At 37.5% G+C, this 20,649-nt stretch overlaps 1 protein-coding gene and 1 long non-coding RNA gene across 3 annotated transcripts in view; both read right to left on the bottom strand.

Annotated features, from left to right (window-relative positions):
* Window positions 1-20,649, bottom strand: part of CHIC1 (cysteine rich hydrophobic domain 1) — a 54,050-nt gene that overhangs the window by 11,298 nt on the left and 22,103 nt on the right. The window contains exon 4 of one of the 2 annotated variants that reach the window (XR_014835644.1): window positions 19,051-20,481. The exons of the other annotated variant lie outside the window; for it this stretch is intronic. The gene's annotated coding sequence lies outside the window, so the exon portion shown is untranslated. Of the gene's footprint in view, window positions 1-19,050; window positions 20,482-20,649 lie in introns of those variants that run through there. 2 annotated transcript variants of the gene reach the window in all.
* On the bottom strand, window positions 684-5,439 carry LOC146394654 (uncharacterized). The gene is made up of 2 exons (XR_014835660.1): window positions 5,410-5,439; window positions 684-2,033 (listed from the first exon to the last, which is right to left on the bottom strand). It is a non-coding gene; the product is annotated as an uncharacterized LOC146394654 (long non-coding RNA).

The raw sequence follows: 20,649 nt of genomic DNA, 5'->3' as shown, positions 1-20,649 counted from the left end.
TATTTCTACTTCACTTAGTTGCTCTTCTGGGGTTTTATCTTGTTCCTTCATCTGAAACATATTTCTCTGCCATCTCATTTTGTCTAACTTTTTGTGTTTATGGTCTCTGTTCCATAGACTGCAGGATCACAGTTCTTCTTGCTTCTGATGTCTACCCCCTGGTGGTTGAGGTTGGTCCAGGCTTCCTGGTGGGAGGGACTGCTATCTGCCCACTGGTGAAGAGTGCTGGATCTTGTCCCTTTGAGGGGCAGGACCATGTCAAGGGGTGTGTTTAAAGGTGGCTGTGCGTTTAGGGAGATTTTAGGTAGCCTTTCTGCTGATGAGTGAAGCCAGATCTTGGTGCTAAAATGGCAGTGTCCTTGCCCCAGAGTGAGCCATAACCAACCCCCGCCTTCCCAGGGGGCCCTCCAAGACTCACAGGTAGTTCTGGTCCAGGATCCTATGGAGTCACTGCTTTGTCCTGGGTCCCAGTGCATGTGAAATCTTATGTGTGCTCTCCAAGAGTGGAATCTCTGTTTTCCCCAGTTCTGTGGTGCTCCTGTACTGGAGCTCTGCTGGCTTTCAAAGCCAAATGCTCTGGGGGCTCCTCCTCCTGATGCCAGACCCCCAGACTGGGGAACCTTACATGGGGCTCATAACTCTCACTCCTGTGAGAGAACTTCTGTGATATAATTATTTTCCTGTTTGTAGGTCACCCATCTGGCAGGTAAGGGATTTGATTATATCATAAAAGCACCCTTTTCCTATCTCATTGTGGCTTCTTTGTCTTTGGATGTAGAATATTTTTTTTTTGTAGGTTTCAGTCTTTTTTGTCAATGGTTGTTCAGTAGCTAGGTGTGACTTTGGTGTTTTTCTGAGAGGGGGTGAGCGTCAAGTGCTTCTACTCCACCATCTTGTCTCCTCTCCTTGCATTTTTGATTCTCAATGGAACAGTTTTGCAAAGTTTCTGATAAAAAGACTATTGTGTATTATTAAATTTTAAAACTACTCATTAAAATTACCAAAAAGTACCAACATAAGAAACTATTCTACCTGTTCAACCACTTAAGTTAAAAATCAATGACAACTGTATTCAGTTCATCTACAGTGAGCCAGATCAGCAACAATGCCAGCTAGAATATACTGTTGGGCTGCTGTACTTGATAGAATCTCTCTAAACAAAATCAGATGGGTAACAAATGAAGAAATTGAATTAGTAATTCCACAAAGAAAACCCCAGGCCCAGATTGCTTCAATGATGAATTCTACCAAACAGTTAAAGAAGAAATATAAACACAAAACTATCCACAAAATACTAGCAACCTGAATCTAGCAACTCATAAAAATGATTAGATCATGATCAAGTGGAATTTATCCCAGGAATACAAAATGATGTAATACATAAAATTAATAGAATAAAGGACAAAATCCATGTGATTATCTTCATAGATCTAGATTAAGCACTGGAGAAAATACAATTCTCATTCATGATGAAAATTCAAAACAAAACAAAATAAAACAAAAAAAACCACCTAGGAATAAAAGGGAACTTCTTCAACCTAATAAAGAGCACCTTGAAAAACCAACAGCTAACATCACAATAAATAGAGAGACATATAATGCTTTCCTCCTAAGATTAGGAACAAGATAAGGATGTCTCCTCTTACTACTTTTATTTACCACTGTACTATATGTTACAGCCAGGGAAATTAGACAAAAATAATAAATAAAAGGCAACTAGATTGGAAGAGGAAGAGTAAAACCATCTTTATTTGCACACAACCCTGCAAATCTCCTATATGGATAAAACCCTAAGGAATCCACTAAAAGACTGCTAGAAATAATAAATCAGTTCAGCAAATTTGCAGGAAACAAGATTGTGACAGGTAGAATTCTAGCCCCCATGATTTTCAACTCCTGGAGTTACAGCTGTGAATATGTTACATTATGTTGGAAAAGGGACACTGCAGATATAATTAAAGTTACTAATCATCTGGCTTTAAAATAGTGAGATTATGGAGTTCCCGTTGTGGCTCAGTGGTTAACAAATCCGACTAGGAACCATGAGGTTGCGGGTTTGATCCCTGGCCTTGCTCAGTGGGTTAAGGATCCGGCATTGCCATGAGCTGTGGTGTAGGCTGCAGATGCAGCTTGGATCCCGCATTGCTGTGGCTCTGGCGTAGGCCGGCAGCTATAGCTCCTATTAGACCCCTAGCCTGGGAACCTCCACATGCTGCAGGAGCGGCCCCAGAAAAGGCAAAAAGACAAAAAAATAAATAAATAAATATAAAATAGAAATAGTGAGATTATTCTAAATTATTTTGGCACACCCACTGCAATCCAATAAGCCTTTGAAACAGAATTTTTTCCTGGCTGATGGAAGAATAGTTGGGGGGTTTGAAACAAAAGAAGGACTCGAACCATCACTGATGGCTCTAAGATGGAAAGATCACATAGAAAGTATAAGGAGGAAATGATTGCTGCTGAAACTTGAGCTTGGGAAAATGAACTTCGGAGCAAATTCTTGCCCAGAATCTCCAGAAAGGGAGGCAGCCCTGCTAGCACCTTGATTTTGGCCTTAAGAGATCCTAATAAAAGAACCCAACTGAGCCGCACTGTGCCTAGACTTCTGAATGTGAAATAATAAAAAAAATGTTGTTTTAAGGCATTAAATTTGTGGAAATTTTTTACACTAGACAGAAAAGTAATTCAAAGTTCAACATATAAGGGAGTTCCCATCGTGACGCAGCAGAAACAAATCCAACTAGGGACCATGAGGTTTCAGGTTTGATCCCTGGCCTTGCTCAGTGGGTTAAGGATCTGGAGTTGCTGTAAGCTGTGGCGTAGTTCGCAGATGCATGTGGCTTGGATCTGGTGTTGCTGTGGCTCTGGTGTAGGCTGGCAGCTTGCAGCTGATTTGACCCTTAGCCTGGGAACCTCCATATGCTGCGAGTGCGGCCCTAAAAGGACAAAAGACAAAAAAAAAAAAAAAAAAAAAGTTCAACATATAAAAATCAATTTTATTTACTAGTAATGAATGGTCTGAAATGAAAGTAAAAGATCGATTCCATTCACAAAAGATTTAAGAGTAAAATATTAGCATAAATTTAAAAAAGAAGTATATAAGAAGTGTAAACTGAAAACTAAAAAAACCTGCTAAAATAAATTAAACAAGAGGTAAATAAATGGAAAATATCCCATATTCATGAATTAGAAGACTCATGTAATAGCATTTACAACATATGGTGCTAGGAAAATTGGATATCCGAAAGAAAAATGGTAAATTTGGACTTGTATATCACACAATGCATAAAAAATTAACTCAAAATGGATCAAAGACCTAATCATAAGTGAAACTTTAATAATTTTTTGGCTGTGCCTGTGGCATGCAGAAGTTCCTGGGCCAGATATTGAACCCATGTCACATCAGTGACAATGCTGGATCCTTAGCCAGTAGGCCACCAGGGATTCCACGTAAAAGTTTAAAACAACTAGAAGAACACAAAGGAGTATAGATAGGAGTACATCTTTGTGATCCTGAGTTAGGCAAAGACCTCTTAAACATGATGCAAAAGATACAAGCAAGAAAATTCTAAGTGATGAATTTGACTTAATCAAATTAAAAGTTTTTGTGTGTCAAAGATACAATCAAGGTAGTAACAGCCCACCCATAATGGGCATAAGAGGACCTTAGAAAAATCTCTTCCCTGGAGAGATAACTATTGTGCTGATCAGTATTAGCAAGTACAATCATTCAAATGTTCCAGTGATTGATCAAAGAGTCTACAGCAGATTGAGAAACATTTACTCTTTAAAGTCTATGGATATAAACTTGGTATTGGAGCTAGATACTACACCTATATCCATAGCTCTGCCTTATGGAAGAACTGTTTAGCAAGCTTGGGAGCTGAGTAGTTCCCATATCTCCTAGATACCTGTATGGGAACAGCTATTCTGGGTAGTTTTGGCAGATGGTGAAAATAGGCAGATCCTATTTGCACAGCTCTCTGTTGCAGAAGCCCTATATCAAGTGGATGGTGGTAGCAGGGCAGCACCCATTTCCCTACCTATGACTTCTGCAAAATAGGTAGACCTCCTTTCTGGCACACTTCTGTGTTGTGGGAGAGCTGTTATAGATGGTTTGACAATTGAGTGGCAGTTTCCATCTTCCCAGCTTCCTAGGGCAGACAAATTCTGGGTAGATTCAACAGATGGGGAATGTTAGCAGACCCCACCCTCTCTGCCTTTAGTTTAAAAAAAATCCACAACTAACATCATACTAAATGTGAAAGATTGAAAGCTTTTCCTTTAAGACAGAAAAAGGACAATGATCCCCATGCTTGCCACTTCTATTCAAGATATTGTTGGAAATTCTAGACAGAGCGATTAAGCAAAAAAAGAAATAAAAGGCATCCCAATCAAAAAGGAAGAAGCGATATTATCTCTCTTTGCAGATGACATTATCTTATGTGTAGAAAACTTCAAAGAATCAACAAAAAATCTGTTAGAGCTAACAAATTCAAGAACATTTCAGAATATGAAATCAACATGCAAAAATTCAGTTGCATTTCTATATAATAATAGTAAACAATCCAAAAAAATAAGAAAACAATTACATTTACAATGGTATCAAAAACAATAAAATACTTAATAAATTTAAGCAGGGGAACAAAAGACTTATACACATAAAACTACAAAATGTCACTAAAAGAAATTAAAGACCTAAATAAATGCAAAGAATCCTGTGTGCATAAATAGAAGATTTAATATTGCTAAGATGACACTACTATCCAAAATGATCTGAAGAGTCAATGCAATCTTTATCAGAATCCCAGTGATTTTTTTTCTATAGAAATAGAAAAATCCATCTTAAAATTCATATGGAATCCCAAGAGACCCCTATTGAAAAAAATCTTGAAAATGAGAAAGAAATATGGAGAACTCACACCTCCTGATTTCAAAACTTACTACAAAGCAACAGTAACCAAAAAAGAATATGGTACTGGCATAAATAAAGTCATATAGACAAATGGAACAGAATAGAGAGTGCAGAAATAAACCCTCAAATATATATGGTCAATAGATTTTTTTTTTTAACTATTTCTTGGGCCGCTCCTGCAGCATATGGAGGTTCCCAGGCTAGGGGTCCATTCGGAGCTGTAGCCACCGGCCTACACCAGAGCTGCAGCAACGTGGGATCTGAGCCGCATCTGCAACCTACACCACAGCTCACGGCAACGCCAGATCATTAACCCACTGAGCAAGGGCAGGGATCGAACCCGCAACCTCATGGTTCCTAGTCGGATTCGTGTAACCACTGAGCAAGGGCAGGGACCAAACCCGCAACCTCATGGTTTCTAGTCGGATTCGTTAACCACTGCGCCACGACGGGAACTCCTAGATTTTTGACAAGAGTGCCAACCAATCAACGGGGGAAAAGGACTTTTCAATAAATGCTTCAAGGAAAACTGGATATCCATGTGCAAAAGAATTAAGTTGGATCCTAAATTTACACCATATGCAAAAAATTAACTCAAAATGGATCAAAGAACTAAATATAGGGAACAACAACTATAAAAGTCTTAGAAGAAAACATAGGAGACAACCTTTATAACACTGGATTTTGCAATTATTTCTTAGGACACTGAAAAAAACAGGCAAAAAGGGGAAAGAGTTTAATTGAACTTCATCAAAATGAACAACTTTTATGCATCAAATGACACTGTCAAGAGAGTGAGAAGAAGACAGTCTATAGGATGGGAGAACATATTTGCAAATCACCCATCTGATAAGGAATTAATAACCAGGATATTTAAAAATGCCAATTCAACAACAAATAAACAACCTAGTTGAAAAATGAGCAAAATATATAATATACAGATGGCCAATAAGCAAATGTAAAAATGCTCAACATCACTAGTCATTAGCGAAATACAAATCAAAACCACAATGAGATACCACTTTATACTCATTAGGGTGGCTAATGAAATGGAGAATAATGAGTGTTGCTGAGGATCTGGAAAAATTGGAAACCTTGTGCATAATTTACCAGATCAGAAATGCAGGAGAGAAAAACTCTCTGGGAACCAGTACTAGGAGAGCAGTACCTGAACTTTAATTGATAAATTGTTGGAAGCTCAGTGGGGACAAGTTCAAAATTCCAAAGGGGCCCAGTCTTGGCAGAGACTCCTATGCTTTTATGACTTTTGTTACCAGGAGCCCTATTGAGTTCTCAAAGTGACTGCAGAAAAATCCCCTTATCCTTTCAGCAGGAGAAAGGAAGAACAGCCACTTTTAAATATGCTCAGAATATTCTGTTCTTCTTAACAAAGACTGCTCTCAAGAGCCTTAACCTACTGGGACATTAACAGAACCTAACCAACCTTAGGGAAATATCCAACTCTGGCACCCTCTAGCTTTCCTGTCCTACCTAAAGGGGAAAGAAGACAAAACAAAGTTGAGAAGCACTTGTGTAGGGAGCCCAGGAGCACAGACATACTAAAAAATTTAAACCTAATCATAATATAGAACGCTTCCAGTCCCTCGACACCTTACCACTACATCAATAAGGCTTCTATATTATAATACAAGGAATACAACTGAAAGAACTGTGCATCTCAGATGATATCTAAGAAGTCTTAGGGAAATCCAAAGAAAATAGGCCAGACAAAAAAAAAAGGACACCATGGAATGTTTAGCCTTCAACTTCCAACTGCTATAGCAAACAGTAAATACAACCAAACAAAAATAAAACCTCACTTTAAAGGCCTATTTACTTCAGTTTCTTTCACTTAGTACATTATGTGTAGTTTTCAAACAAAAATTAGAAGTCATACTAAAAGACAAAATAGTTTGAAAATACAGAGCAAGCATCAGAACCAGACTCAGAAATGGCAGAGATGCTGAAATGATCAGACTGGGAATATAAATCAACTAAGATAAATATACTACATGCTCTAATAAAAAAAAGTATATAACATGAAAAAACAGATGAATAACGTTAGCAGAGAAATGGAAGCTGTAAGAAAAAAAATCAAAAGGAAATGGTAGAAAGCCAAAATATCATAGTAGAAATGGAGAATGCCTTTGATGGGCTCATTGACAACTGGACATGGCTGAGGAAAGCATCAATGAAGACTGAAGATATATCAGTAGAAACTTCCAAAACTAAAAGAAAAAAAAAAAAGAATATCCAAGAACTATGGAACAATTACAAAAAGGGCAATAAACCCATAATAGAAATAACAGATGGTTAAGATAGAAAGGAGCAGAGAAAATAATGACAATAGAAGCAATATAATTATAAAGCAATAATGACAATAGAATTTCTCCAAATTAAACTCATATGTTGAAAAAGCTCAGAGAATACAATGCTGCCTAAATACACCCAAAGCTACACCTAGTAATTGCATATTCAAACTGCAGAAAATCAAGTAAAAACCTTTAAAGAAGCCAGAGGGGAACAATACCTTACATATTAAGCAGCAAGCATAAGAATTACATCAGATATCATTTTAGAAACTATAAAACCCAAGAAAAGAGTGGAATGAAATATTTAAAGTCTTAAAGGAAAAGTACTACCAACCTGGAATATTGTCTCTATTCAGAAAAATTGTCCTTCAAAGAAAAAGACTTCCTCAGAAAAAAAAATTGAGGGAATTGTCACTGTACACCTGCCTTGCAAGAAATGTTAAAATAAGTTCTTTAGAGATAAGGAAAATGCTACAGTTAAGAAATTTGGATCTACATAAAGAAATAGTGTTAGAGAAGGAATAAATGAAGGTAAAATAAAATCTTTTATTTCTTCTATTCTTAATTGATCTAACAGGTAACAGTTTGTTAATAATGTTTTCAATGATTATAGCTTATGGATAAGTAAAATGAATGGCTACAATGTTATAAGAGATGGGAGGGAAGGATTGGGAATAAGATAATTGTTTCATCTGGGAAGTGGTATTGTGTTATATGAAAGTGGACCTGGATTGGTTGAATATGTATATATATTGCAAACTCACTTTAGTGGGAAACCACTAAAAAAGATTAAAAAGTAGGATTATTGATATACAGAGGGAGGATAAAAAATGGCATCATACAAAAATAATTAAAATCAGAGAAGGCAGAAAAAGACTAAAAGACAAAAGTAGGAACAAAGAACAAGAGTAACGGGAATTCCTGTCATGGCTCAATGGAAACGCATCTGACTAGCATCCATGAGGATGGAGGTTCAATCCCTGGTTCATTCAGTGGGTTAACGATCTAGCATTGCTATGAGCTGTGGTGTAGGTCGCAGATTTGGCTCAGATCCTGTGGTGCTGTGGTTGTGGTGCAGGCTAGTGGCTCTAGCTCCGATTCACCCCTAGCCTAGGAACCTCCATATGCTGTGGGTGGGGCCCTAAAAAGACAAAAAAAAAAAAAAAAGAACAAGAGTAATAAATAGAAAACAGTAACGAACATGGTAAATATTAATCCAATTATGTCAATAACCACTTTAAATATCAAAAGTTTAAATACATCAATTAAAAGGCAGAGATTGTCACAGTGGATCAAAAAATAATACTCAACTATGTACTGTCTACAAGAAACCCACTTTAAATATAGACATATAGAGATTAAAAGTAAAAGGATGGAGAAAGATATACCATAGTAACATTAATCAAAGAGAGCTGGAGTTACTTTAGTAATTCTAGACAAAGCAAATGTCAGAATAAGGAAGATTATCAGACATAAAGACAAAGGGTCATTTTTCCAAGACATAACAATTCTTAACATGTATATGCCTAACAAAAGAGCATCAAACTATGTGGGGCAAAACTGACAGAGCTGTAAGGGAAAATAGAGGAGTCAATTATTTATAGTTGAAGACTTCAACAAGTGTTTATCAGAAATGGACAGACCAAGCAGGCAGAAGGTAGGTAAGGACATAGCTGAACTTAACAGCACCACTGATCTACTGGATATAACTGACCTCTATAGACTACTTCATCTAATAACAGCCAGTGACAGATTATTTTCAAGCTGATATGGAACATACACTAAGACAGACTACATTCTGGGTCATAAAACGCATCTTAACTAATTTCAAAGAACAGAAATCATACAATGTATGTTCTCAGAACTTAACGGAATTACACAAGAAATCAACAACAGAAAGATAGGTGGAAAAATCCCAAAACACTTGGAGATTAAGCAGCATGCTTCTAAACACAGAGATCAAGAAGAAATCTCAAGAGAAATTTATAAATATTTTGAACTACATATAAATGAAAAACAAAACATCAAGATTTGTGGGATGCAGTAAAAGCAGTAGCACTGATATCCAGACAAAATTTTTCTTAAAAAAGACACATGCACCTGCATGTTCCTCACAGCTCTATTCACAACAGACATGGAAACAACCCAAATATCTATCGACAGATGATTGGACTAGGAAGATGTGGTGTATATATACACAATAGAATACTACTCGGCCATAAAAAAGAACGACATAATACCATTTGCAGTGACATGGATGGAACTAGAGACTCTCATACTGAGTGAAGTAAGTCATAAAGAGAAAGACAAATACCATATGATATCACATATCTAGAATCTAATACATGGCACAAACAAACCTTTCCACAGAAAAGAAAATTATGGACTTGGAGAATAGACTTGTGGTTGCCTAGGGGAAGGGGAGGGAGTTGGATGAATTGGGAGCTTGGGGTTAATGGATGTAAACTATTGCTTTTGGAATGGATTAGTCATGAGCTCCTGCTGTGTAGCATTGAGAACTATGTCTAGTCACCTATGATACAGCATGATAATGGGAGAAAAAAGAATGTATACATGTATGTTTAATTGGGTCACCATGATGTACAGTAGAAAAAAAATTGCATTGGAGAAATAACAATTAAAAAAAAGCAGTAACACTGAATGTATGGAGTAGAAAAGAAGAAATACCTTAAGTCAATCATATGTGCTTGCACCTTAGGGGCAAAAAGAACAAATTAAATCTAAAGTAAGAAAAAAAGAATAAAAATTAGGAGATGGGATTAAGATGGTGTAATAGAAGGACTGGAGCTCAACTTCTCTCCTAAAAACAAAATTTACAACCAAATACTGAGCAATCTTCAACCAAATGGACTGGAAATTTTCAAAAAGATATCCTACTCCAGAAGACAAAGAGGAGGCCACATCAAGAGGTAGGAGGGGTGATTATGCAATATAAGCAACCCCATACCACTCGGGTGGGAAGCCCCACAGACTGGAAAGTAACCGTTTCACAGAGACTCACCTAAAGGAGTGAGAGTTCTGAGCCTCACATCAAACTCCCACGTGTGGGGATCTGGCACTGGGAGAAAGAGCCCCCAGAGCATCTGGCATTGAAGGCCAGTGGGGCTTGTGCACAGGAGCTCCACGGGACTGGGGGAAATGGAGACCCCATTCTTCAAAGGTGCACACAGACTTTCACGTGCACTGGGCCCCAGGGCAAATCAGTCTCCATAGGAATCTGGGTCAAACCTGACTGCAGTTCTTGGAGGACCTCCTGCAAAACAGGGGGTGAATGTGGCTTGTTGTGGGGGAAGGACATTGGAAGCAAAGCTCTTTGGAATATTCATCAGCATGGTGGCCATTTTGGGAAAATCTGGCCCCACCTGTCAGTCAGCACTGAGAAGCCCCAGGCCAAACAACAATCCAGGTGGGATCACAGCCCTGCCCATCAGTAAACAAGCTACCTAAAGACCCCCCAGGTACACCTCTAATCTCATCCAGAGACAAAGCCCCACCCACCAGAGGGATAGGAATCAGCTCCACCTACCAGTGGGCAGGCATCAGCCCCTCCCAGCAGGAAGCCTATAGCAAGCCCCCATACCAACTTCAGCCACAAGGGGGGCAGACACCAGGAGTAAGAGAGGCTACAACTCTATTACCTGTAAAAAGGTCACCACACCAAAAACCTATAAAAATGAAAAGACAGAGGACTATAACTCAGATGAGGGAGAAAGGAAAAACCCCAGAAAAACAGCTACATGATCAGGAGATTCTCAGCCTCCAGGAAAAAGACTTTAGACCGTTGGTGCTGAAGATGATTGGAAATAAACTGGAGGCAAAGATGGATAATTTACAGGAAACACTGAGCAAAGAGATACAAGATATAAAACTTAAACAAGAAGAGATGCAAAATACAATAACTGAAATGAAAAATTCATTAGAAGCAGCCAACCAGCAGAATACAGGAGGCAGAAGAATGAATAAGTGAGGTGGAGGACAGATTAGTGGAAATTACGGATGTGGAATAGAAACGAGAAAAAAGATTGAAAACAAATGAAGAGAGTCTCAGAGAACTCTGGGACAACGTTAAATGCACCAACATCCGTATTATGGGGTGCCAGAATGAGAAGAGAGAGAGAAGGGGACAGAAAAAATACTCAAAGAGATAATAGCCGAAAACTTCTCTAACATGGGAAAGGAACCACTCACTCAAGTCCAGGAAGTGCAACAAATACCATATAAAATAAACCCAAAGAGGTGCACCCTGACACACATATTAATCAAACTGACCAAAATTAAAGACAAAGAGATAATATTGAAAGCAGCTAGGGAAAAGAAACAAATAACATACAAGGGAACCCCAATGAGGTTACTGGCAGATTTTTCGGCAGAAACTCTGCAGGCCAGAAAGGAGTGGCATGATATACTTAGTGTGATGAAAGGAAAAAACCTCCAACCAAGATTACTCTACCCAGCAAGGCTCTCATTCAGATTTGAAGGAGAAATCAAAAGCTTCACAGAGAAGCAAAAGTATGAGAATTCACTACACTAAAACACCTTTACAACAAATACTTAAGGAATTTTTCTAGACAGAAAAGAAAAGGCCGCAACCAGAAACAAAAAACCACAAAAGACAAGGGTCACCAGTAAAGGTATATGTACAGTAAAGATATGAAATTAACCATGCACAGTTATGCCACCAAAATCAGAAATTGTGAGAAGAGTAGGGTACAAATGCAGGACACTGGAGATGCACTTGCCATTAAGAGACCAACAACTTAAAACAATATTGTGTGTGTATATATATATACACACACATACATATTCTTATATTAAAACTTCAGAATAATTGCAAACCAAAAATCTAACTGATACACAAACAATAAGAAAAGTCAACTCAAATACAACACTAAAGATAGTCATCAAACCACAAGAGGAGAGAACAAGAGAAGAAGGGAAGAAAAAGAGCAAGAAAAACAAATCCAAAGCAATTAATAAAATGGCAATAAGAACATACATATCAATAATTACCTTAAATGTCAATGGACTAAATGCCCCAACCAAAAGATATAGACTGACTGAATGGTTACAAAAACAAGACTCATATATACACTGTCTTCAAGAGACCCACTTCACTTCTAGGGACACAAACAAATTGAAAATGATAAGTTGGAAGAAAATATTTCAAGCAAACGGGGATCAAAAGAAAGCTGGAGTAGCAATACTCATATCAGACAAAATAGACTTTAAAATGAAGATTTTAAGGGACAAGGAAGGACACTACATAATGATCAAAGGATCAATCCAAGAAGAAGATATAACAATATTAAATATGTGTGCACCCAACATAGGTTCACCACAATACATAAGGCAACTGCTAACAACCTGAAAAAGACAAATCGACAATTACACAATATTAGTGGGGGACCCAAACACCCCACGTACAGCAACAGACAGATCATCCAGACAGAAAATCAATAAGGAAACACAGGCCCTGAATGAAGCATTAGACCAAATTAACTTAATAGATATTTATAGGACATCCCATCTAAAAGCAACAGAATACACATTCTTCTCAAGTGCACATGGAACATTCTCTAAGATTGATCACATCCTGGGCTACAAATCCAACCTCAGTAACTTTAAGAAAATTGAAATCATATCAAGCATCTTTTCTGACCACAACGCTATATGACTGGAAATCAACGAAAAAAAACCTGCAAAAAACACAAACACGTGGAGACAAAACACCACGCTACTAAACAACCAATGGATCACTGAAGAAATCAGAGGAAATTAAAAAATACCTAGAAGCAAATGACAACAAAGATGTGACACTCCAAAACCTACGGGATGCAGCAAAAGCCATTCTAAGAGGAAAGTTTATAGCAACACAAGCCCACCTCAGGAAACAAGAAAAAGCTCAAATAAACAAGCTAACTTTATATCTAAAGCAGCTCGAGAGAGAAGAACAGACAAGACCTAAAGTTAGTAGAAGGAAAGAAATCATAAAGATCAGAGCAGAAATCAATGAAATAGAAATGAAGAAAACCATAGAAAAGTTCAATGAAACAAAAAGCTGTTTCCTTGAAAAGATCAACAAAATTGATAAACTCTTAGCCAGACTTATCAAGAAAAAGAGAAAGGACTCAAATCAATAAAATTAGAAATGAAAAAGGAGAAGTAACAACAGACATCACAGCAATACAAAGGATCCTAAGAGACTACTATATGCAACTATCTGCCAATAAAACGGAAAACCTAGAAGAAATGGACAAATTCTTAAAAAAGTACAATCTTCCAAGAGTAAACCAAGATGAAATAGAAAAGATGAATGGACCAATCATAGTACTAAAATTGAAACTGTGATTTAAAAACTTCCAACAAACAAAAGTCCAGGACCAGATGGCTTTACAGGCGAATTCTGTCAAACATTTAGAGAAGACCTAACACCTATCCTTCTGAAACTATTTCAAAAAATTGCAGAGGAAGGGATACTCCCAAACTCATTCATTCTATGAGGCCACCATCATCCTCATACCAAAACCAGACAAAGATACTACAGAAAAAGAAAAACTACAGGCCAATTTCACTGATGAACATAGATGCAAAAATCCTCAACAAAATATTAGCAAACCGCATCCAACAATACATTAAAAGGACTGTACATCATGATCAAGTGGGATTTATCCCAGGGATGCAAGGGTTCTTCGATATCTGCAAATCCATCAGTGTTATACACATTAACAAGCTGAAGAATAAAAAGCATATGATCCTCTCAATAGATGCAGAAAAAGCCTTTGACAAAATCCAACACTCATTTCTGATCAAAACCCTTCAGAAAGTGGGCATAGAGGGAACCTACCTCAACATTATAAAGGCCATATATGACAAACCCACAGCTAACGACATTCTCAATGGTGAAAAGCTGAAAGAATTCCCGCTGAGATCAGGAAGAAGACAAGGATTTCCGCTCTCACCACTACTATTCAACATAGTTTTGGAAGTCCTAGCCATGGCAATCAGAGAAGTAAAGGAAATAAAAGGAATCCAAATTGGAAAGGAAGAAGTAAAACTATCACTATTTGCAGATGACATGATAATATACCTAGAGAATCCTAAAGACTGCCAGAAAACTGTTAGAGCTCATCCATGAATTTGGCGAAGTTGCAGGATACAAAATTAATACACAGAAATCAATGGCATTTCTATATACTAACAATGAAAGATCAGAAAGAGAAATTAGGGAAGCAATCCCGTTTACCATCACATCCAAAAGAATAAAATACCTAGGAGTAAATCTACCTAGAGAGACAAAAGACCTGTACTCTGAAAACTCTAAGACACTGATGAAAGAAATCAAAGATGACACAGATAGATGGAAAAATCAGTAAAAAAAACTCTAAGACACTGATGAAGAAATCAAAGATGACACAAATAGATGGAAAAATCAATAAAACTCCTGAATCAATAAGCAATTATAGGGAGTTTCCTTCATGGCTCAGTGGTTAACAAACTCAACTAGGCTCCATGAGGATACCGATTTGATCCCTGGCCTCGCTCAGTGCGTTAAGGATCTGGTAGTGCCACGAGCCATGGTATAGTTTGCAGACATGGCTCAGATACTGTGTTGCTGGGCTGTGGCATAGAGTGGCAGCTGTAGCTCCGATTTGACCACTAGGCTAGGAACTTCCATAGGCTGCAGGTGCAGCCCTAAAAAGCAAAAAAAAAAAAAAAAAAAAAAAAAAAAAAGTCGATTATAGAAGGATTGCAGGATACAACATAAGGTTAATATAACAAAGTATATTGGTAATATGATGGATACATGTCATCATACACTTGTCAAAACTCAAAGAATGTACAAGAAGAGTGAACTAATATAAACTATGGACTTCAGTTAATAATGTGTCCATACTGGCTCATCTTTTTTTTTTGGCTTTTTAGGGTCACACCTGTGGCATATTGAAACCCCCAGGCTAGGGGGTGAATTGGAGCTGTAGCTGCTAGTGTATACCACAGCCACAGCAACATGGAATCTGAGCCATGTCTGCAACCTACACCACAGTTCATGGCAATCCCAGATCCTTTACCCAGTAAGTGAGGCCAGGGATCAAAACCCACATCCTCATGGATCCTAGTCCATTCATTACTGCTGAGCCACGATGGGAACTCTGGTTTATCTATTTTAACAACTGTACTTCAATAGAGCAAGACATTAATAATAGGGAAAATTGGGAGTTGAGTGAGAAGGTATTAGGAACTCCTGATTTTTTCTCAGTTTTTTTTCTGTAAACCTAAAATTGTCCAAATATAGCTTATTAATTAAAACCTTACATAGAAAAAGTAAAGATGAAATGAAGATATTCTTAGATAAAAACTGAGAGAATCCACTGCCTACAGACCTACCATATAAGATATACTATGGAAGTTCTTCAGGCTGAAACCAAGACACAGATATTAATTTGAGTCCATACATGGAAAAAGGAAAACTCTAAGAACCTCAATGAATTCTACATAGGCTAAATTCAAAGAAACCCATACTTTGGAAGTCAAAAACAAAAAGAAAAATCTTGAAAGTAGCAATAGAGAAGCAACTCATTATGTACTGAGATCCTCAATAAGATTAACAGCCAATTTTACATCAGAAATCATGAGGACCAGAAGCAGTGGGATGACATATTCAAAGTGCTGAAAGAAAAAACTTATCATCCAAGAATTCTATCCTTGGTAAAACTATCTTTTTTAAAAAAGGAGAAATTAAGACATTACCAGATAAGCACTTACAGAGTTTACTGCTATTAGAATTGCCTGTAAGAAATGCTAAGGAGTCCTTCAAGCTGAAATGAAAGAACACTGGACAGTAACTCAAGCTATATGATGAAATAAAGAACATTAATAAAAGTAACTGCATAACTAAATATAAAAGCCAATATTGCTGTGTTTTTGTCTTGGAACTTCTATTTTCTTTCTATATAATTTAAAAGGCAAATGTATAAAAAGTTAAGTATAAATCTACGTTAATGGACACATAATACATAAGATGTAATTTGTGATTATAATATGGGGAGGTATGTAGACAAACACAAGCAGAATTTATATACTAAATTAAATTGGTATTAATTTCAAACTAGTGTGTTACAAGTTTAAGATATTAATTGTAATTCCCCAGGTTAACACCTAAGAAAATAACTAAAAATATATTAAAAAAGGAAATGAAAAGGCATGTGGTATACTACGAAAGTGAATTAAATATAGAATAATGAAGTAATGCAGTAAAAAAGGTATAATATATGGAAAACAAAAGACAAAATGGCAGAAATCCTTCCTTATCTGTTATTGACTGAATTATGTTCCCCCTAAATTTATATATTCAAGTGTCACAACCACTAGCACTTGAGAATGTGATTATATTTGGATGGTTTTTACAGTGGTAATAAGCTAATCCAATATGACTGGTGTCCTTATACGAAGAGATTAGGACACAAACATTGAAGGCCAGGTGACAAACCAGGGAGAAAACGGCCATCTACAAGCCAAGGAGAGAAGCCTCAGAAAAAAAAAATCATCTCTCTCAATACCTTGACCTCAGACTAATAGCTTCCAGAACTGTGAGAAAATACCTTTCTGCTGTCTAAACTACCAAGTCTGTGGTACTTTGTTAAGGCAGCCCTGGAAAACTAATACATTATTAGTAATAATCACTTTACATACAAGCAGATTAAACCCTCAATAGGAAGAGATATGAAGAATGGATTTACAAATATGATCCAGGAGTCTAACCGAGACTCAGTTTAGATTCAAAGACGACAAATAGGTTGAAAGAGAGAGGCTAAAAAAAGATTTTCCAGGTAAATAGTAACAACAACAAAAAAAGAGCTGGGGAAGTAAAAGAGCTATGGTAGATATAATAACAGATAAAATAGATTTTTTTAAAAAATAGATTTTTTTTTTTTTTTTTTTTTTTTTTTTTTTGTCTTTTGTCTTTTTGTTTGTTGTTGTTGTTGTTGTTGTTGCTGCTATTTCTTGGGCCGCTCCCGCGGCATATGGAGGTTCCCAGGCTAGGGGTTGAATCGGAGCTGTAGCCACCGGCCTACGCCAGAGCCACAGCAACGCGGGATCCGAGCCGCATCTGCGACCTACACCACAGCTCACGGCAACGCCGGATCGTTAACCCACTGAGCAAGGGCAGGGACCGAACCCGCGACCTCATGGTTCCTAGTCGGATTCGTTAACAACTGCGCCACGGCGGGAACTCCTAAAAAATAGATTTTAAGTAAAAAAAAGTTACAAGAGAAAATGATGGACAGTATACGTCTTAATAATCTCCGGCTACTATGACAAAAGACCATATTCTAGGTGGCTTAAACAATAGTTCTGTAGTATAGAAAGCCTTAGATTAAAGTGCCAGCATGGTTGATTGGATTCTGGTGGGAGCCCTCTTCTTGGCTTATAGACAGCTTCCTTGCCGTATCTTCACATGGTAGAGAGATAGAGAGCAAACTCTCTGGCCTTTTCTTATAAGGGCACAATTCCACCATGGGGACCCCACCCTCATGACTTCATCTAAATCTAGTTATTTCCCAAAGGCCAAAATACTATCAGATTAGGGGGGAGGGCTTTTGAGGGAACACAAACATTAATTCCATGAAATATATCTTTATAAAAACATAAATCTCTCTGGAAGAAATAACAATTATAAACATACACATCACTAACAACCGACCTGCAAAGTACGTGAAGTAAAAATTGACAAAAGTAAAGGGGGGAAACAGTTCCACAATAATAGAGATTTTACTATCACACTTGTAATAATGGAGAGGACTATGCAGATCAATAAAGAAATGTAGGACTTGAACAACACTGTCAACCAATTAAATTAACAGACATACACAGAACCCTCCATTCCACAATAATATAACACAAATTTCTTCTCAAATGTACATGGAGTATTCTCCAGAATAGGCCATATGTTATGCCACCAAACAAGCCTCAATAAATTTACAAAGATTAAAGCCATACAAAGTATCTTTTCTAATAACAATAGAAAGAAACCAGAAGTCCTAAGGAAAACATTATGTTTGTGTTGCAAGACTGAGATAATAGTTCCTTCTCTGGGAACACCCCTCTCAATTTAACAAATATTATAATAAAAAAAGGTAAAGGTTAAAAGCAATTTCAAATTCAAGGATGGTGGCATGACTAGGCTTGAAAATTGTAATATCACAGTTGTTTCAGTGGTAAATATAAGAATGGGTAAATGAAAACCTTCATTTCATACATCATGCAGCCACAGGATCCTGCCATAGTCAAGAGAGACTAGGAGCAGCTCAGGGCATTCTGGTCTGTATTTTTTTTCTTTCAACTAATTTGCTAGAAAAAATGTCCATGAAGAGTACTGGCAAACAAAACAAAAAAACAGTTCACAAGGCAGACTGTTTATACAGAAGTTCTTGGAAATATTTTTTTTTTTTTTTTTTTTTGTCTTTTGTCTTTTTGTTGTTGTTGTTGTTGCTATTTCTTGGGCCGCTCCCACGGCATATGGAGGTTCCCAGGCTAGGGGTCGAATCGGAGCTGTAGCCACCGGCCTACGCCAGAGCCACAGCAACGCAGGATCCGAGCCGCGTCTGCAACCTACACCACAGCTCACGGCAACGCCAGATCGTTAACCCACTGAGCAAGGGCAGGGACCGAACCCGCAACCTCATGGTTCCTAGTCGGATTCGTTAACCACTGCGCCACGACGGAAATTCCGGAAATATTTTATAATCATTCATTTATATAGCAAACTTGTGACACAGGGCAGAGTAAATATTATTTGCATTTTATTTTGTGGATAAACACAGATATGACTTCCATGAAGCCAGATACACCATTAGAAATGCCTAGAGGAGGATGGCAAAATATAGGCCAAATCTAGCCTGCTATTTTCCTAAGTAAAGTTTTATTGGAACATAGCAACGCTCATTCATTTACATATGATTATTATTTTGGGGGGCAACACTCATGACATGTGGAAGGCCAAGGATTGAACCCGCACCACAGCAGCAACCCAAGCCACTGCAGAGACAATGTCAGATACTTAACCCACTGTGTTACAAGGGAATACCTCACATATTATTTCTTGCTGCTTTTACAGTAAAACAGCAGAGTTGAGTAGATGGAACAGAGACCTTTGGCCCACAAAGTCTAAAATATTTACGATTTGGCCCTTTAAGAAAAAGTTCACCAACCCCTGCTAGAAAATTATAACTTGGTAGGATGTCTTCATACTATTTAGTTTCATGTTTCTTGTCTCAGGAATAGGAAATCTGACCTAAGAAACATGATGTAGTCAAGACAATACAGTGTTACAAAAGACAAAAACAAACCAAAACAAAAATTATCTTTTTGGTTGTGCCATTTATTTTGTGACACTGGCAAAAATTCACCTCTCTGAAAATGTTTTTTTTTTACCTGTAAAATAAGGAATTTGGGTGATATGGAAGCTAATTACATTTCCAATTAAACTATTGTAATCTATACGGCTTAGTTTACAGATTACAAAGCAGTAGTGAAGACATAAAAATACGGTGGTATTTTATTTTTTATTTCTCCATGTGGACCCAAAAAAAAAAAGGCAGTACAACACTTTAAATCTCTTCATCATCACAGCCACCTTAAAAGTAACATTATCTAGATTTTATAGGTGATGAAATTGAAGCTCCAGAAAGGAGAGGAAACCAGCATGTGCTTAGTGTTTCACTGACTAGTGTGTCAACAACCTAGTATGTACAAAAATCAAGGGCCATGACTATAAACATTACAAAGTATAAGGCAGGTAATTGTAAATGCTGGGTAGTTCTACGGGGAACCAGAGACTATGTGTTCTATTTTAAAGGAAGCAGCTACCACTCAGCGAGGGCCAATTGCTGAAATACAGGCATGTGGGTCCAATATTGCCAGATCTTTAGATTTTTACAAGAGACACTGGTTAGTTCAAATTTTAACTATTCTAATTTTTCAATGCTGGCAACTGATTTAAATCTTTAAAAAACAGAGTGGGCTAGATTTAGCCCATAGGACAATAGTTTGCGAATCTGTACTAAATAAACTTTTATTTTATTTTATTTTATTTTTTTGCCATTTCTTGGGCCACTCCTGCAGCATATGGAGGTTCCCAGGCTAGGGGTCCAATCGGAGCTGTTGCCACCGGCCTACGCCACAGCCACAGCAACGCGGGGATCCGAGTCACGTCTGCAACCTACACCACAGCTCACAGCAACGCTGGATCTTTAACCCACTGAGCAAGGCCAGGGATCGAACCCGAAACCTCATGGTTCCTAGTCGGATTCGTTAACCACTGAGCCACGACGGGAACTCCTAAATAAACTTTTAAAAATTGACAGATCAGTGAGCTAAGAATGCACTGATACATCAATT

This window comes from Sus scrofa, chromosome X (genome assembly GCF_054392235.1).
Source record: "Sus scrofa isolate SSC_HxYL_T2T_F1_AM1 chromosome X, Sscrofa_HxYL_maternal_Yorkshire_Landrace_v2.0, whole genome shotgun sequence".
Taxonomy (NCBI): domain Eukaryota; kingdom Metazoa; phylum Chordata; class Mammalia; order Artiodactyla; family Suidae; genus Sus; species Sus scrofa.
This window is presented reverse-complemented; position numbering and strand designations above follow the sequence as displayed.